Here is a 6313-nt window from a genome sequence, read left to right as displayed (position 1 = left end):
CAATATTTCAAGTATTATAGGTTACAACACACTAATTAGTTGTTCTTCTTTTATAATATTCTATATAAAATTGTTTTGTTTGTTTTGGGTTTAACGCCATTTTTCAACAGTATTTTCATGTAACGGCGGGCAGTTAACCTAACCAGTGTTCCTGGATTCTGTTCCAGAACATTCCTGTTCTCCGCAAGTAACTGCCAACTTCCCCACATGAATCAGAGGTGGAGGACTAACGATTTCAGACACAATGTCGTTTATCAAATAGTCACAGAGAACATACGCCCCGCCCGAGGATCGAACTCACGACCCCGCGATCCGTAGACCGATGCTCTACCTACTGAGCTAAGCAGGCGGGTCTAAATTATAAAATTGACAAAAGAGCTATAAAAATAAAGTATTTTATACTTCTTTGAATTGACATAATTCCAATGGATGCAGCACACCAGGACCCATTTTAAATGTCTGTTACTTATATTTTCTTGAAGAATATTGTCAGTGCTGAATAAAAATCTAAAGAAAAGTGGGGGGTCATGTTTGATGCAAGAAAAATATTTTCAAATTTACACACAAACTGCAAAATAAGGCGTAAAAAAAATGTTTGTTTCTGGTATCCCGTCCTACCCTAAATTTTTGGCCCAACCCTAAATGCTTTTATGACCTTGGAGAATAATTGTTTCAACTTTTTAACAAAAAGTTGCAAAACTGCAATTTCTATGCTTTAAACATGGTCAGTGATGTTAGAAATCAACTTACGGATGCTCTAAAGGCATAACCCCCTTATTTGTATTAATTTTTTGACACAAAAATAATTTCCGAAAAGTCTTCCTTGATAAAAAGAATTCCACCCCCCCCCCCCCCCGCCAAAAAAAAAATTTCCAACCTACCTACCCTAAATTTTTTGAGCATGTTACCAGAAACAAAGAATTTTTTTAGGCCTAAGCTAAAACATATGAGACCCCAAATTGTAGTGGTGGTGTATGATCTAAGTTTCCATGAAAATTCAGTCATGTTGTTATTTCATTACGAAATGCTGCCTCCATGTTGAAGCATAGATCTGACATGTGATTTTAGCAAAAACATGCAAAGAAAATAAGGAATATAGCTCTACCGAGCAAAAAAAACTGAGGACAATTTGTACCCGCCATTATGCGCCTACCATTTTTTTCACGCCATTTTCCTATTTAGTGTCTGTATGCATATAAGACAAACTTTTTTCTCTGACATTGTGCCAGTTTCATTTGAAATCTACAAGCAACCTAAATGCATGAAAAAAATACAAGGTTTTTAGCTTGATATCAACAGTTTCTAAGCTAGGTTTTATGGCATTTTCAGTAACATAAGACAACACATCAGATTTTGCCAAAAATAGCTGTCGCGACATAATTTTCAAGCAGTTATCCTAACTGTAGTCTTTTTTGCCCTATTTTGTCATTTTCTACTCTGATCTGCATACAAATTACACATTTAAAACTGTTAAATATGTTCATGTTTACCTCTGATTGCCAGAAATTAGCAAGCTTTAGGCAATAAATATGCAGTTTTTGAATAAAAATACACCCAAGACAGTGAAAATGTGATATTTTGGGGTTTTGTCCTCATTAATACAAGAAAATTGCAATGCATTTGTCATTTTCTATCAAATTCTATTTCCCACAGGATTTTTTGAAGTATCCTAACTGCCATATCACTGAACATGTGACTTTTTTGTTACAAGTCTAATAGTAAAAGAGGTGAGGTCTAATGGGGGAGGGGCTTGAAATGTAGATTGTTGCAGTCTGCACATCATCTCATCACCACCTGCCAATATTCCAAGTTTCAATTTTAATTCTTTTTTTAGTTATATGCTCTGGACACAAAATATAAAGGGCAGATTTGACCTTGACCTTTGACCTACCACCCTAATGCATGCACTCTGCACATCACCTAACTACATCCTAAGTTTGAAGTCAATACCTTAAATGGTTAATAAGTTATGTTCCGGACATGAAATATGATGGACAGATTTGAACCCTCTGAGCTCTTTTTGACCTTGACCTTTGACCTACATCAGCTTATCACCACCTACTTACATGCAAAGTTTAAGGTCAATACCTTGCATGGCTATATAGTTATGCTCCGGACACAAAATACGATGGTTAGTTTTAACCTTTTAGCTCAATTTGTGACCTTGATCTTTGACCTACAGAGCCGGTTCAAGTGCTCTGCACATCATCTCATCGCCATCTACCTGTATGTCAAGTTTGAAGTCAATACCTTTAATGGTTATAAAGTTATACTCCGGACACAGATTATGACAGTTATGCTCTGGACACAAATTATGACAGATGGACAGACAGACGGATGCACACACCATCACACATCAAAACAGTAAAGGTAGGCTTTCTTTAAAGTTGACAACTTCGGCTATAAAGCTCTAGTGCAACCAGCATGATATCCAGTAATAGATACTTATGTACTATATTAAAGATATTAAAATAACAATCTTAACCTATTAGTAAAGATTTCTTACTACAAGAGGACCATGATGGCCCAAGATCGTTCACCTGAGTAAACAATTATGGCAGAGGGTCACATATAGTGAGGATCATGTAGAAACAAAAATATTAGGTTTTTCTATCATTAAATATAGTGACATAGCTTTTGACCTCAGATGCCTCACTTTTCAACTTGTCATAGGAAGTATACAAGAGATCACAGAGTGATCTTGGCGCCCACCAATGTGCCATTTTTGAGTGTTCCAAATTTCAAGACTTACTGACTAGCTCAAGGTCAAATTTCATTTCCGTACACAACACAAATCTATGCATGTGGTCCAAATTTGAAGCCTGTACCTTCAAAAATGTGAAAGTAGGTCACTAGGTCAATGTCAAGGTCAAAGTTTGTTTCGGTACACAAAACTATGCATGTGGTCCTAAATTTGAAGCCTGTAGCTACAGAAATGTGAAAGTAGGTCACTAGGTCAATCTTAAGGTCAAAGTTCATTTCGGTACACAAAACTATGCAAGTGGTCCAAATTTGAAGGCTGTAGCTTGAGAAATGTAAAAGTAGGTCACTAGGTCAAAATCCAGGTCAAATTTTACTTCGGAATACAAAACTATGCATGTGGTCCAAATTTGAAGCCTGTACCTTCAAAAATGTGAAAGTAGGTCACTAGGTCAATGTAAAGGTCAAAGTTTGTTTCGGTACACAAAACTATGCATGTGGTCCAAATTTGAAGGCTGTAGCTTGAGAAATGTAAAAGTAGGTCACTAGGTCAAAATCAAGGTCAAATTTTTTTCGGTATACAAAACTATGCATGTGGTCCAAATTTGAAGCCTGTACCTTAAAAATGTGAAAGTAGGTCACTAGGTCAATGTAAAGGTCAAAGGTCATTTCAGTACACAAAACTATGCAAGTGGTCCAAATTTGAAGGCTGTAGCTTGAGAAATGTAAAAGTAGGTCACTAGGTCAAAATCAAGGTCAAATTTTATTTCAGAATACAAAACTATGCATGTGGTCCAAATTTGAAGCCTGTACCTTCAAAAATGTGAAAGTAGGTCACTAGGTCAATGTCAAGGTCAAAGTTTTTTTCGGTACACAAAACTATGCATGTAGTCCAAATTTGAAGGCTGTAGCTTGAGAAATGTGAAAGTAGGTCACTAGGTCAAAATCAATGTCAAATTTCGTTTTGAAACATGAAACTATGCATATGGTCCAAATTTGATGCCTGTACCTTCAAAAATGTGAAAGTAGGTCACTAGGTCAAAATAAAGGTCAAAGTTTTTTCCAGTGCACAAAATTATACATGTGGTCCAAATTTGAAGGCTGTAGCTACAGAAATGTGAAAGTAGGTCACTAGGTCAAAATCAAGGTCAACTCGTGTCAAGGTTCATCTTGCCACTCAAAAATATACATGTGGTCCAAGTTTGAATGTTGTAGTTACTGACAAGAACATTTTAAAAGCTTTTCGCTATATAAGTCTATATGAACCATGTGACCCCCGGGGCGAGGCCATATTTAACCCTAGGAGGATAATTTGAACAAACTTGGCAGAGAACCACTAGATGATGCTACATTACAAGTATCAAAGCCCTAGGCTTTGTGGTTTGGACAAGAAGATTTTCAAAGTTTTTCCCTATATAAGTCTATGTAAACCATATGACCCCCAGGGCGGGGCCATATTTGATCCTAGGGGTATAATTTGAATAATCTTAGTTGAAGACCACTAGATGATGTCACATACAAAATATCAAAGCCCTAGGCCCTGTGGTTTTGGACAAGAGGTTATTCAAAGTTTTTCCCTATATATGTCTATATAAACCATGTGACCCCCAGGGCGGGGCCATATTTAACCCCAGAGAAATAATTTGAATCATCTTGGTAGAGGACCACTAGATGATGCTTCATACCAAATATCAAAGCCCTAGGCTCTGTGGTTTTGGACAAGAAGGTTTTCAAAGTTTTTCCCTATATAAATCTATATAAATTATAGAAATAAACAAAGGGCCATAACTCACTCATAAATTGTTGAACCAGTCTGATTTTCAGGGGGACACAACTAGGGTACCAATACATCATTCTGACAAGGTTTGGTCAAAATCCCCCCCGTAGTTTCTGAGGAGATGCGATAACGAGAGATTGTTAACGGACGGACGGACGGACGGACGGACGGAATGACGGACGGACGGACCACGGACGCAGAGTGATTTTAATAGCCCACCATCTGATGATGGTGGGCTAAAAATGTGGCTTTTAGAATGTAAAGAAGAGTGCAAGACTGTCACAAAGTATGCCCGTCTAAATATTCAGTTACTTATCATGAGATATTATGCCCTCAAACATTGTCACCAAGTTTGGTGAAGATCGGATGAAAACTGTTCGACTTAGATGGTGAACAAGGCTAAATTCGCAGGTTTCGAGTAATTCAAGGGCCACAATGCAAAAGTGCCTGGGGCGATTTGGGTGTTAATCAAACTTGGCCGAGATATTATGCCCACAAACATTGTCAGCAAGTTTGGTGAAGATCGGATGAAAATTGTTCAACTTACAGAGCGGACAAGCTTTTGGATGCTGCCTGCCCATCCACCCGCCATGCGTGTTCACATAATACGCCCGCTCTTTCAGAGACAGGCGTATAAAAAGGCTTTTTCTATGATCTGACCTAATGACCTAGTTTAAGATAATCCACTTTTGAACATGACCTAAATCTCATAGAGACAAACATTCAAGCAAAGCTTTATGGAGATCAAGCAGAACATGTGGCCTCTAGAGTGTTAACAAGGTTCTCCTATGATTTGTCCTAGTGACCTTGTTTTAGACCTCGGGTAACCTAGATTTGAGCTTGACCTACCTTTCATAGAGACAAACATTCTGACAAGATTTTATGATGATCAAGTAGAAAATGTAGTTAAAGACCTCAGGTAACTCACTAGCTTTCACATAGACAAACATCCTGGCAATTTTGTATAAAGATTAAATGGAAAATTTGGCCTCAAGCTTGTTTACAAATTTTTCTATGATCTGACCCAGTGACATACTTCTTGACCTCAGGTTATCCATTTTGGTTCTTGAGAAAAATTTATGAAGATCAAATAGAAAATGTGACCTCTAGAGTGTTAACAAGGTTTTTCTATGCTTTGACTCATTGACCTACTTTTTTACCTCAGGTTAAATAATTTTAATCTTGTCCAGACAAACATTCTGACCAATATTTATGATAATGAAGTAGAAAATGTGGCTTCTAGACTGTTAACATTTTTTTTTATTATTTGACCTAGTTTCAGGTAACCCAGTTTCAAGCTTGACCTAGATTTCATAGAGACAAATATTCTGAAGATTAGGTAGAAAATGTGGCCTATAGTGTTAACAAGGTTTTCCTACTAATTGACCTTGTGACCTAGTTTTTGAGCCCAGATGACCTAGTAGCAAACTTGTACGAGATGTTGTTGAGGGTAACACTCTGACTAAGTTTTATCAAGATTGGGCCAAAATTGTGACCTCTAGAGTGTTGACAATCAAATTGTTGACGACGCATGATGATGGATGACAGACACAGGGTGATCACAATCGCTCACCTTCAGTACTTTGTACTCAGGAGAGCTAATAATATGAAAATGTCAGGTGTCTATAATTCTACAGACTATCCTAAGTGAAATAGTATTCAAAGTATATGAGTTTTTTTCCTTTAATTATAACATTACACATGGTCATATTTATCAAATAATGAAAATGAGGTGTCTTAAGACAATAAGACTGAATGCTTTTCCTCATCCCTGTATTGAGGACTGGTATTAACTACCAGAAGATCTAGTCATTAGTTAATACTTTTAAAAATAAG

This window comes from Mercenaria mercenaria, chromosome 4 (assembly GCF_021730395.1).
Source record: "Mercenaria mercenaria strain notata chromosome 4, MADL_Memer_1, whole genome shotgun sequence".
Lineage (NCBI taxonomy): Eukaryota > Metazoa > Mollusca > Bivalvia > Venerida > Veneridae > Mercenaria > Mercenaria mercenaria.
Note: the sequence above shows the minus strand (reverse complement) of the source record.